The sequence below is a fragment of the Ascaphus truei genome, chromosome 11 (genome assembly GCF_040206685.1).
Source record: "Ascaphus truei isolate aAscTru1 chromosome 11, aAscTru1.hap1, whole genome shotgun sequence".
In the NCBI taxonomy this organism is placed as follows: domain Eukaryota; kingdom Metazoa; phylum Chordata; class Amphibia; order Anura; family Ascaphidae; genus Ascaphus; species Ascaphus truei.
In genome coordinates, this window is record NC_134493.1 from 58,181,311 (window position 1) to 58,195,609 (window position 14,299).

The window sequence follows — 14,299 nt, forward strand, 5'->3', positions numbered from 1 at the left end:
GACAGACGCACACAGACACAGACAGACGCAAACACAGAGACACAGACAGACAGAGACACACACACACACACACACAGAGAGATGCACACAGACTGAAAAGAGACACACACGATAGACGAATTACTGGTGACTAAAAATATAGACATGCAAATAGAAAAAATTGTAGAAATATACCATTTATAATTAAAAAAAATTAAGTGCAAAAGATGCAAGGTATGTAAACATAACATGAATTCTATATAGATTATATTATAGTAACTGTAAAGATTATTTTAATAAAGGGTGTGTGGCGAGCACGCGCGTTACAAGTGAACGAGTTTTGTTTTGTCACTGATTTGTATTGTGATGTTTTTTATTGAAGTAAGGACTTTTGAGAGTATAATTATAATTTCCGTGACAAAACACAAAGAAATTTCACTTAAAATGTGTGTGCTCGCCACACACACGCTTTTTATTATTATTATTATTATTCTATAACAGGCGTAACATTATATCCCTTAGTAAATCTGGTAACAAATCTAGTGAAATGGAATTCTGATTAACGAGTCCTCGCCTGAAGAGCTTACATTTCATATCCCATGGAAATGTGAGCTATAAGTGACTCTAGATCACATGAACCTGTTTCTTGAACCCAGATCTCCTTGTCCACACACAACCAGCAACCAACCTCAAATTCTCTTATTGCCGCCTCTTGTGCTGGGACTCTCCGGTCTCTAATGAGGTAATAATGAGGTAATAATGAGGTAATGAGCCCAACCGTTCTGCTTTTGTCGTTATCTATAATCTGTAAATAGAAATATTCCTGTTCCCGTCACTGCGGACGTTTATCTCTGTGCGCGCCAGTGGTGACGTTTATCTCTGTGCGCGCCAGTGGTGACGTTTATCTCTGTGCGCGCCAGTGGTGACGTTTATCTCTGTGCGCGCCAGTGGTGACGTTTATCTCTGTGCGCGCCAGTGGTGACGTTTATCTCTGTGCGCGCCAGTGGTGACGTTTATCTCTGTGCGCGCCAGTGGAGACGTTTATCTCTGTGCGCGCCAGTGGTGACATTTATCTCTGTGCGCGCCAGTGGTGACGTTTATCTCTGTGCGCGCCAGTGGTGACGTTTATCTCTGTGCGCGCCAGTGGTGACGTTTATCTCTGTGCGCGCCAGTGGAGACGTTTATCTCTGTGCGCGCCAGTGGAGACGTTTATCTCTGTGCGCGCCAGTGGTGACGTTTATCTCTGTGCGCGCCAGTGGTGACTTTATCTCTGTGCGCGCCAGTGGTGACGTTTATCTCTGTGCGCGCCAGTGGTGACGTTTATCTCTGTGCGCGCCAGTGGTGACGTTTATCTCTGTGCGCGCCAGTGGTGACGTTTATTTGTGTATAAATGTGCAGATGTACGTGTGTGCCCAGGGGCTTTCTAACTCGCAGATGGCTGGAATGGGAGTTGACGCCGGATTGGCAGTGTTGCCCATAAGGCCGCGTCCTTAGTGACGGCGCGATCTACATCGCGTCAAAATTAAAATGCCGGAAGGCAATGCGCTCAGCCACAGAGCGCGTGTGCGCCCGACACTTCGCGAGGCAAATTTGTTTCACGTGCGCGTTTCAGCCAAACCACTCACGTCACGGGCACGCGCCCGCCTCGCCCCCCAGTCCTACAGACCTCGGATCGCTTCTAGTCCAGGCGCGCGTTACGTCATGCGCTCCTGTACTAAATCCGATGCCTAATAGTCGGTCCCCCCTAAGGGGCACATTCTATATGTTGGTGTAAATACCGTATTGAAATCAAAAGGGATTGTGGGCACAAAGTGGGCGGAGCTGCCACTCTGGTGTATATAGAACTGACCCCTCAGAGTATCGTGTGTTACCTCCCCGCACTGCGGGGGTCTTCCCTGAGCTCCCAATATCCTCTCACGTGTCACTCCGGTCTCCTCTCCCTCGTACTCTCACCCCCCTCCCTCCTCTCTTCTCTCTCGTACTCTCACCCCCTCTCCTCCCACCCTCCGCTTTCTCCTATTCTCTCTCGTACTCTACCCCCCTCTCCCTCCGCTTTCTCTCTTCGTGCCTGCTTTCTCTCCCATCCCTCCCTTCTCAATTTCGTACTTAATTTTTCTCCTATTCTCTCTCACTCTGTAAAACTTTAATAGCTGCAGATCTGCCTCCTATCATCTATCCCCCCTCTCTCTGCATCTATCCCCCCTCTCTCTGCATCTATACCCCTCTCTCTGCTTCTATCCCCTCTCTGTGCATCTATCCCCCTTCTCTCTGCATCTATCCCCCCTCTCTCTGCATCTATCCCCACTCTCTCTGCATCTATCCCCCCTCTCTCTGCATCTATCCCCCGTCTCTCTGCTTCTATCCCCCGTCTCTCTGCTTCTATCCCCCATCTCTCTGCTTCTATCCCCCCTCTCTCTGCTTCTATCCCCCCTCTCTCTGCTTCTATCCCCCCTCTCTCTGCATCTATCCCCCCTCTCTCTGCATCTATCCCCCCTCTCTCTGCATCTATCCCCCCTCTCTCTGCTTCTATCCCCCCTCTCTCTGCTTCTATCCCCCCTCTCTCTGCTTCTATCCCCCCTCTCTCTGCTTCTATCCCCCCTCTCTCTGCTTCTATCCCCCCTCTCTCTGCTTCTATCCCCTCTCTGCATCTATCCCCCCTCTCTGCTTCTATCCCCTCTCTCTCTGCTCCTATCCCCCTCTCTGCTTCTATCCCCCCCTCTCTGCTTCTATCCCTCCTCTCTCTGCATCTATCCCCCCTCTCTCTGCTTCTATCCCCCCTCTCTGCTTCTATCCTCCCTCTCTCTGCATCTATCCCCCCTCTCTCTGCTTCTATCCCCCCTCTCTCTGCATCTATCCCTGTTATGGAACAAGAGCCACATTTCTGACTCACCCCCCTCTCTCCTTTGCAGTTTCTGCCTGTCAGATTTTATTCCCAGCTGCATGGAGTCTGCAGACACATACTGTGCCTGCGTGGCTTGCTACAATGTTGCACTCCTTGCCTGCGAGCATGACATCAGTGAGCTGCTACAACAGTTTCTGAGATCCTCACCAGAATTGGCTAGTCTGCCCCCCCTCCTGTTTGTTCAGACATGGTCTGCCCCTAGACTATTCCTTTACCCACACTGCACCTCACTTCCTTTTTCCACCCTGGAGACAGTGAGTAAAGAACCCTTCTCTGTTTATCCCCCTTGGTGAGGCCATCTCTTTTTACCGGTTCCTAACTAATAATCACCACTACACACCATCCACAAGTATCTGTATCCTGCTGCCTTTTCCCAATAAAGTGGAGGAAATATTACAGGACTTGGAGTGATTTAAAAGGGAACTGTGTTAATGCTATCGGGAGCCATTCACACCAACGTGCCCTGGCTTCAGAATAGTAAAAAGAGGACCGTGTGCCTTGGGAAATACACACAGAGGAGCTGCTACCCACAGCCTTTATGCTAAAGAAACAAGCAAGCAGCTTACATAGCAAATAAACAGCAGTCTCTCACCACATTGCACAAGCACGTTGCTACACAGAGCCACAAGCCTCTACACAGCAAACTACCACAGCTTTATGCAAAGACAGTGAGCAGCCTTACTTTGCTAATACTACACAGAGCACTCCCTGCAGAGTGAAAAGATATCTGTGCCTTACAGACACTTACAGAAGCTGCTACTCCAGACTCCATGACTACACAGAGCAGCCTCTGCAACTGCACAGTCTGCAGCTTTCACAGACAACCAGTAGCTCAAACTGCACAGCAGCCTTGCAACAAACAGTGCTTCTCTCACAATACCTAACTGCCTTTTTCTCTGTCTGAGTCCACCCGCTGCTCAGCCCCACAGTGAGGAGCCTACGGACACCTGTAAGTACAGCTACCCCAACACTGCACGCTGCAGGACACCGCTCGGCATCATCTGAGACAGACGCCCATCGCTGACAAGGTAAAAGACCGCACGCCACACGCACTGGCAAAAGGCCTACGCACACCTACAGCATGGCAGAACTCAGAGCCTCACCAGACATCACGCAGGAAAGCGATCTCTCAGACACAGAGACCGCTGCGCAACTGCAACAGGCGCAGGCAGGCGCAAGGCCCAAACGGACAGTCACACTGACACAAAAGGCCCGCGAAAAATATGAGACTGACATTGAAGCGCACCGCGCCAAATTAGAGTTGGCCTGGGAAACAACCGCACTTGGGATACGCAATGTCGCCGGCGCTGGCAATTCTGTACAACAGCTCGAGCAGGCAATAACTCAATTAAAGATAGATCACGCACGCTACCAAGAGCTGTCAGAGGCATACGGCACTTACCTGGCCAGGGCTAACACCGGCGAAAGCCTGCAAGAAAGGGACTTACAGCTCAATATTGACTTGACACGTGACAGCCGCGTGCGAACCTCTATCACGGAAGCCGAGAGTAAGAGGAAAGACCTTTTGCTGGAAACTGCATCACAGCGCTCCAGCACATCCAGACACTCATCCAGGTCAGCAAGATCAGCACAATCCAACGCGTCCAGCGCAAGCGCGAACGCTACCAAGGCGCAAGCCACCGCAGAGGCCGCACGTGCCAGGGCCGAATATGGTCGGAGAGAGGCTGAGGTAAGGGCAGAAAAGGCGCGCATAGAAGAGGAGGAGCAGGCCGCCTCCGCTGCCAATGCCGCCACTGCTACCGCCGCCGCTGCCAATGCCGCCGCTGCTACCGCCGCCGCCGCTGCTACCGCCGCCGCTGCCAATGCCGCCGCCGCTGCTACCACCGCCGCTGCCAATGCCGCCGCGGCTACCACCGCCGCTGCCAATGCGCGTAGAAAGGCCGAATTAGACGCGGATCTAGAGGCTCTAAGCAAAGAAGAGGACGCCGCTGCCGCCATAGCCCAAGCCGAAGTCCTAGAAGCAGCTGCGAGACAGGACGGCGGGGAGCTACCGTACAGACGGATAGCCTCAGAGGATCCAGTCCAACGCACTGAAGACTACGTCAGGAGCCTCTTCAGTGTGAACACCAGCGCACCATCTCAACACGGATGGAGCGACTCCACAGATACCGAAGACTCGCTAGGACCACGAGGAGAAGACGCTGCTCCATCAATGGCACATGCTGCCTGGGATAGCCACAGCCGCAACAGTGATCCACACGCCAGCGCGCACACGGATGCACCACAACAGGCTCGCAATCCAGGTACACCCACGCGGGAGAAAACAGCCCTTCACACTGGCCAGCAGTCATCACGCGTCCATGCCAAGGAAGAGGCGACCGCACGGACCCTCCCAGCAACTACCTCAGAACGGGACAAACGCGCCGATGTCTCAGGTCTGACAGACATAGCCAAGTACATGATCCGGTGCGACTTGGTGCACGCAGGACTCATCAGCTTCGACGACCGCCCTGAGAACTACCGGATGTGGAAGTTCACGTTCAAAGACGCAATCGACAGCTTGGACTTCTCAGCAAGGGAAGAGCTCAACCTGTTAGTTAAGTTCCTGGGGAACGTATCCAGGGAGCAAGCGCAGAGACTTCGGACGGTAAACGCGCATCAACCCCAAGTAGGTCTTGACCTAGTGTGGGAAAGGCTAGAAGAGGCCTATGGCAGCCCCGAAGCAGTCGAGGATTCACTCTTCAAAAGAATCGAGAGCTTCCCCAAGATCACAACTAAAGATTACTCGAAGTTACGAGATCTTGGAGACCTGCTGCAAGAACTGGAGTTCGCAAGGAAAGACCATTCTTTAATAGGTCTCAACGCCCTAGATTCAGCTCGTGGAGTGAGACCCATCCTGGAGAAGCTACCCTTCAACCTCCAAGAAAGGTGGCTTTCACAAGGCTCCAAATACAAAAGGGAGAAGCAAGTCGTCTTCCCCCCATTCTCATTCTTCGTGAGCTTCATCCGCGAAGCGGCAAGGACAAGGAACGATCCCAGTTTCATCTTAGGTGCGCAAACCACACACAGTGCAAGCAGCCTGAGGAATGAGAGACCCGTAGCGAGATACGGTAACACTCAAACACCCATCTCGGTCCACAGGACGGATGTGCCTCCCACGACCCAAACTACTCCCGATCAGTCGGTCGCCGGAGACAAGGAACCAAGGGACCCAAACAGGGAATGTCCCATACACAAGAAGCCACACCCACTCAACAAGTGCTTTGGGTTCAGGATGAAGTCCCTGGAAGAACGCAAGAGGTTACTTGGAGAATTCGGAGTTTGCTTCAAGTGCTGCGGTTCCACGACTCACCTAGCCAGGGACTGTAAGGAAGAGATCAAATGCACAGTGTGTGAAAGTGACAAGCACGTGACAGCGTTACACCCAGAGGCGCTGACACTCCACCAACTCAAGAACCCATCCTCCATAGCGGAGCATGGCGGGGAGAAAGAAGGAGAGTCAACATCCGTCACATCTCAGCGCACTGAGGTTTGCGGAAAAGAAGGTGACAAAATGTCCTGCTCCAAAATATACCTTGTCGCAGTGCACCCCCAGGGACAACCTGAGAAGGCTATTCGGATGTACGCAATCCTCGACGACCAGAGCAACCGATCACTGGTCAGGTCAGAGTTCTTCGACATGTTTAACATACAAGATGGTGCTTCTCCTTACACTCTCAGAACGTGCGCAGGGCAAATGGAGACCACAGGGAGAAGAGTGAATGGCTACACCATATGCTCAATAGACGGCAAAGTGAACATACCCCTTCTCACACTCATCGAGTGCAACCACATGGCCACAAACAGGGACGAGATACCCACACCAGACGTGGCACTCCATTACCCCCACCTCAAAGGAATAGCCAACCACATCCGACCGGTGGAACAAGACGCCAAGATCCTGCTGCTGCTCGGTAGGGACATCATGAGGGTACATAAAGTCCGTAAACAGCATAACGGACCCCACAACGCGCCATACGCCCAAAGACTCGACCTAGGATGGGTGATAGTGGGCAACTCGTGCACTAACAAAGAGCACGGGCAAGACTACGTTGATGCCCGCAGAACGGAGGTGACAGAATCTGGACACACATATCTCTCTGAACCATGTCTTGGCCATCTCCAAGTGACCGAAGGGCCAAGTGAAGAGAAAAGACAAGGTCACACCCCTGAGACCAACAAAGACATCCTCACGCCGATGGGATGCGACAATGGCTTAGGATGCTCAGCAGTCCAGACAGCCAAGGATGATGAGTCGACTCCACCGAAGGAAGAGAGTAACCTCCCAAAGGTGACCGACAAAGGGATCATCCTAAAAACAACAAACAATCAGACAATACTCCCGCGAGCAAGGGCACAATTAAGACGTACAGTTGTTCCTCTCCACAGAGTATCAAGCAACAGAGCAACCAATTGCCACGGCTGGCATAGCCGCAAAAGATTGCGCCCCACAGGCGAAGCCACAGTGTCAAAAGGACTGTTCGTTCAAACACGTAAGAGGGGACAGTTGCTGAGACATTTCCCAAAAGGATTTACAAGGACAAAAGAGACTGTTCTTCGTCATGTCCAGGGAGAAAACAACCTCCCGATGGCAGTCAACAAAGAAACACAAAAGCGTTTCACCAAACTATGCGGAGATGTTCTCGTGCAAGAGAAATGTACCGATGAACTACGGTGCATAGCGTTCCAGACAACGAGGAACGATGACAAGCAAACACCATCAAGGGAAGATAGAGGATTCCCGAAGTTAACAGCCAAGGAGCTCTCTAAAGACGGACTAAGCAGTCGGGTGATTCCGCTACCATTCCGTTCACCAAGGAGGCGCTTCCCAAACAATGGAGAACATGCCATCTCTAGGTTCACCTCGCACCTCTGCGGCCTACAAAGGGAACCAGAGACCAAAAACAACTTTGTGGTCTTCATCCAGAAGATATTCTTTACCGGCCACGCAAAGCCAGCACCTCTAATGGAGGAAGGCGAAGAATGTCGGTACCTCCAATCACCTGGGGCCTACCACCCTCAGGAACCCGATCAAATCCGGGTAATGTTCAACCCCAGAGCTCAGCTTCAGGGAGTCTCCCTAAACGACGCCCCCTTTACTGGATTACGTTCGACAACCAGTTTTCCGGGGACAGTAATCCGCTCCCACAATGAGCCAAAAGCCCTCTCCTTCTGCCAAACGCCAGGTGATAGAGCAACAGGCTGCCACGGCTGGTATACCTACAAGGGGATACACTCTGTGGGTGAAACTACAGAGACAAAAGGACTGTTCTCTTACAAGACTAAAAGGAAACAGTGCCAGAGACTTTTATACAAAGACATTGTGGTGCGTCAAGCTAACCAAGAGCTGCGCACCCACCTGGCTTCCCTTACTGGAAGGCCTGGCCAAAGGACTTTGATGCCAGTGGTACCGGCCGGTATCACATTGCTATGGAAATATGGACCTTTGCAGTATATTGTTATGTTGTATGTATTGCACATATGTTCCACATAGCCTGCCATATAGTGGTATCTACAGATACCAGACGGGGAGTGTTATTGAACAAGAGCCACATTTCTGACTCACCCCCCTCTCTCCTTTGCAGTTTCTGCCTGTCAGATCTTATTCCCAGCTGCATGGAGTCTGCAGACACATACTGTGCCTGTGTGGCTCGCAATAATGTTGCATTCCTTGCCTGCGAGCATGACATCAGTGAGCTGCTACAGCAGTTTCTGAGATCCTCACCAGAATGGGCTAGTCTGCCCCCCCTCCTGTTTGTTCAGACATGGTCTGCCCCTAGACTATTCCTTTACCCACACTGCACCTCACTTCCTTTTTCCACCCTGGAGACAGTGAGTAAAGAACCCTTTCTCTGTTTATCCCCCTTGGTGAGGCCATCTCTTTTTACCGGTTCCTAACTAATAATCACCACTACACACCATCCACAAGTATCTGTATCCTGCTGCCTTTTCCCAATAAAGTGGAGGAAATATTACAGGAGTTGGAGTGATTTAAAAGGGAACTGTGTTAATGCTATCGGGAGCCATTCATACCAACGTGACCCTGGCTTCAGAATAATCCCCCCTCTCTCTGCTTCTATCCCCCCCTCTCTGCTTCTATCCCCCCCTCTCTGCTTCTATCCCCCCTCTCTGCTTCTATCCTCCCTCTCTCTGCTTCTATCCCCCTCTCTCTGCATCTATCCCCCCTCTCTGCATCTATCCCCTCTCTCTCTTCATCTATCCCCCTCTCTCTCTTCATCTATCCCCCTCTCTCTGCATCTATCCCCCCTATCTCTGCATCTATCCCCCCTATCTCTGCATCTATCCCCCCTCTCTCTGCATCTATCCCCTCTCTCTGCATCTATCCCCCTCTCTCTGCATCTATCCCCCCTCTCTCTGCATCTATCCCCACTCTCTCTGCATCTATCCCCCCTCTCTCTGCATCTATCCCCCCTCTCTCTGCATCTATCCCCCCTCTCTCTGCATCTATCCCCACTCTCTCTGCATCTATCCCCACTCTCTCTGCATCTATCCCCACTCTCTCTGCATCTATCCCCACTCTCTCTGCATCTATCCCCTCTCTCTGCTTCTATCCCCTCTCTCTGCTTCTACCCCCCTCTCTCTGCTTCTATCCCCCCTCTCTCTGCATCTATCCCCCCTCTCTCTGCATCTATCCCCACTATCCCCACTCTCTCTGCATCTATCCCCACTCTCTCTGCATCTATCCCCACTCTCTCTGCATCTATCCCCACTCTCTCTGCATCTATCCCCACTCTCTCTGCATCTATCCCCACTCTCTCTGCATCTATCCCCACTCTCTCTGCATCTATCCTCACTCTCTCTGCATCTATCCCCACTCTCTCTGCATCTATCCCCACTTTCTCTGCATCTATCCCCACTCTCTCTGCATCTATCCCCACTCTCTCTGCATCTATCCCCACTCTCTCTGCATCTATCCCCACTCTCTGCATCTATCCCCACTCTCTGCATCTATCCCCACTCTCTCTGCATCTATCCCCACTCTCTCTGCATCTATCCCCACTCTCTCTGCATCTATCCCCACTCTCTCTGCATCTATCCCCACTCTCTCTGCATCTATCCCCACTCTCTCTGCATCTATCCCCACTCTCTCTGCATCTATCCCCACTCTCTCTGCATCTATCCCCACTCTCTCTGCATCTATCCCCTCTCTCTGCTTCTATCCCCTCTCTCTGCTTCTATCCCCTCTCTCTGCTTCTACCCCCCTCTCTCTGCTTCTTTCCCCCCTCTCTCTGCATCTATCCCCACTATCCCCACTCTCTCTGCATCTATCCCCACTCTCTCTGCATCTATCCCCACTCTCTCTGCATCTATCCCCACTCTCTCTGCATCTATCCCCACTCTCTCTGCATCTATCCTCACTCTCTCTGCATCTATCCCCACTCTCTCTGCATCTATCCCCACTCTCTCTGCATCTATCCCCACTCTCTCTGCATCTATCCCCACTCTCTCTGCATCTATCCCCACTCTCTCTGCATCTATCCCCACTCTCTCTGCATCTATCCCCACTCTCTCTGCATCTATCCCCACTCTCTCTGCATCTATCCCCACTCTCTCTGCATCTATCCCCACTCTCTCTGCATCTATCCCCACTCTCTCTGCATCTATCCCCACTCTCTCTGCATCTATCCCCACTCTCTCTGCATCTATCCCCACTCTCTCTGCATCTATCCCCACTCTCTGCATCTATCCCCACTCTCTCTGCATCTATCCCCACTCTCTCTGCATCTATCCCCACTCTCTCTGCATCTATCCCCACTCTCTCTGCATCTATCCCCACTCTCTCTGCATCTATCCCCCCTCTCTCTGCATCTATCCCCCCTCTCTCTGCATCTATCCCCCCTCTCTCTGCATCTATCCCCCCTCTCTCTGCATCTATCCCCCCTCTCTCTGCATCTATCCCCCTCTCTCTGCATCTATCCCCACTCTCTCTGCATCTATCCCCACTCTCTCTGCATCTATCCCCCCTCTCTGCTTCTATCCCCCCCTCTCTGCTTCTATCCCCCCTCTCTGCTTCTATCCTCCCTCTCTCTGCTTCTATCCCCCCTCTCTCTGCTTCTATCCCCCCTCTCTGCATCTATCCCCTCTCTCTCTTCATCTATCCCCACTCTCTCTGCATCTATCCTCACTCTCTCTGCATCTATCCCCACTCTCTCTGCATCTATCCCCACTCTCTCTGCATCTATCCCCACTCTCTCTGCATCTATCCCCACTCTCTCTGCATCTATCCCCACTCTCTCTGCATCTATCCCCACTCTCTCTGCATCTATCCCCACTCTCTCTGCATCTATCCCCACTCTCTCTGCATCTATCCCCACTCTCTCTGCATCTATCCCCCTCTCTCTGCATCTATCCCCACTCTCTCTGCATCTATCCCCCCTCTCTCTGCATCTATCCCCCCTCTCTCTGCATCTATCCCCCCTCTCTCTGCATCTATCCCCTCTCTCTGCTTCTTCCCCCCCTCTCTGCATCTATCCCCCCTCTCTCTGCATCTATCCCCCTCTCTCTGCATCTATCCCCCCTCTCTCTGCTTCTTCCCCCCCTCTCTGCATCTATCCCCCCTCTCTGCGTCTCCCCCCATCTCTGTGCATCTATCCCCCCTCTCTGTTTCTTCCCCCCCTCTCTCTGCTTCTCCCCCCCCCTCTGCTTCTTCCCCCGCTCTCTCTGCTTCTTCCCCCCCTCTCTGCTTCTACCCTCCGCTCTCTGCTTCTTCCCCCCCTCTCTGCTTCTCCCCCCCTCTGCTTCTTCCCCCGCTCTCTGCTGCTTCCCCACCCTCTCTGCTTCCCCACCCTCTCTGCTTCTTCCCCCCCATCTCTGCTTCTCCCCCCCTCTCTGCTTCTTCCCCCCCCCTCTCTGCTTTCCCCCCACTCTCTCTGCTTCTTCCCCCCCTCTCTGCTTCTTCCCCCACTCTCTCTGCTTGCTTCTCTCCTCCCTCTATCAGCCTCCCCCCTCTCTGCTTCTTCCCCCCCCTCTCTCTGCTTCTCCCCCCCCCTTTGCTTCTTCCCCCGCTCTCTCTGCTTCCCCCCCCCCTCTCTGCTTCTTCCCCCCCTCTCTGCTTCTACCCTCCGCTCTCTGCTTCTTCCCCCCCTCTCTGCTTCTCCCCCCCTCTGCTTCTTCCCCCCCCGCTCTCTGCTTCTTCCCCCCGCTCTCTGCTTCTCCCCCCCGCTCTCTGCTTCTTCCCCCCGCTCTCTCTGCTTCCCCCCCTCTCTGCTTCTTCCCCCCTCTCTGCTTCTTCCCCCCCTCTCTGCTTCTTCCCCCCTCTCTGCTTCTTCCCCCACTCTCTCTGCTTCTTCCCCCCCCTCTCTGCTTCTTCCCCCACTCTCTCTGCTTGCTTCTCTCCTCCCTCTATCAGCCTCACCTCTCTCTGCTTCTTCCCTCCTGTCTCTGCTTCCCCGCCTCTCTCTGCTTCTCTCCCCTCTCTCTGCTTCTCTCCTCCCTCTATCAGCCTCTCTCCTCCCTCTATCAGCCTCTCTCCTCCCTCTATCAGCCTCTCACCTCTCTCTCTGCTTCTCTTGATTATATACAGTAAACTCTTCAACTTTACACTCGTTCTCTGCTTCCTTCTGGAGTCTGTCCTCTCCCGTCCCCTCCCCTTGTCCTCTCCCCTTGTCCCCTCCCCTTATCCCCTCCGCTGTGAGTCTGCACAAACTGTCCCTCCTACTCCTAACTCCTCCTCCCCCCTCTCCCCTCTCCTCCTCTGTCAGAATGAAAGTGGAACCAGAATCAGAGGCTGCAGCTGTAACATGTCACCCTGTCCCTATCCTTGGGGGAGTCCCTGTAGCAGCCACAAGCTGAGGGGGAGCGGGGCCTAGCTGGGGCCTAAGGGGAGATCTCTGACCTAGTGCAGGAGGCTACTTTCCTCCCAGCACAAACACACCCTCCCTGTACACACACACACCCTCCCTGTACACACACACACACACACACACACACACTCTCTGCTTCCCTGCACACACACACTTCCTCCCCACACACACACACACACACACACACACACACACACACACACACACACACACACACACACACTGCCTCCCTGCACACACACACTGCCTCCCTGTACACACACACCCTCCCTGCACACACACACACACACACACACAAACACACACACACACTCTGCTTCCCTGCACACACACACTTCCTCCCTACACACACACACACACACACACACACACACACACACACACACACACACACACACACACACACACACACTGCCTCCCTGCACACACACACTGCCTCCCTGCACACACACACCCTCCCTGCACACACACCCTCCCTACACACACACACCCTCCCTGCACACACATACACACACCCTCCCTGCACACACACACACCCTCCCTGCACACACACACACACACACACACACACACACACACACACCCTCCCTGCACACACACACACACACACACACACTACCTCCCTGCACACACACACCCTCCCCGCACACACACACCCTCCCTGCACAAATACACCCTCCCTGCGCACACACACACACACACACCCTCCCTGCGCACACACACACACACACACCCTCCCTGCGCACACACACACACACACCCTCCCTGCACACACACACCCTCCCTGCACACACACACACACACACACTCTGCTTCCCTGCACACACACACACACACACACACACACACACACACACACACACACACACACACACACACACACACACACACACACACACTGCCTCCCTGCACACACACACTGCCTCCCTGCACACACACACACACCCTCCCTGCACACACACTCCCTCCCTGCACACACACACACCCTCCCTGCGCACACACACACACACACACCCTCCCTGCACACACACACCCTCCCTGCACACACACCCTCCCTACACACACACACCCTCCCTGCACACACATACACACACCCTCCCTGCACACACACACCCTCCCTGCACACACACACACACACACACACACACACACACACACACACACACACACACTACCTCCCTGCACACACACACCCTCCCCGCACACACACACCCTCCCTGCACAAATACACCCTCCCTGCGCACACACACACACACACCCTCCCTGCGCACACACACACACACACCCTCCCTGCGCACACACACACACACCCTCCCTGCACACACACACACACACACACACACCCCCTCCCTGCACACACACACCCTCCCTGCACACACACACACCCTCCCTGCACACACACACACACACACACACACTGCCTCCCTGCACACACACACCCTCCCTACACACACACCCTCCCTGCACAAATACACCCTCCCTGCGCACACACACACCCTCCCTGCACACACACACACACACCCTCCCTGCACACACACACACCCTCCCTGCACACACACACCCTCCCTTCACACACACACACATTTACCTGCAC

General features: G+C 53.5%; 1 protein-coding gene across 1 annotated transcript in view; it reads right to left on the reverse strand.

The window, feature by feature from the left end:
- Window positions 1-12,500, reverse strand: part of LOC142463608 (uncharacterized) — a 52,387-nt gene extending 39,887 nt beyond the window's left edge. Inside the window, exons 1-2 of the mRNA XM_075566559.1 lie at window positions 12,395-12,500; window positions 668-713 (exon numbers count right to left, since the gene is read on the reverse strand). The gene's annotated coding sequence lies outside the window, so the exon portion shown is untranslated. The remainder of the gene's footprint in view (window positions 1-667; window positions 714-12,394) is intronic.
- Between the last annotated feature and the right edge of the window lie 1,799 nt (window positions 12,501-14,299).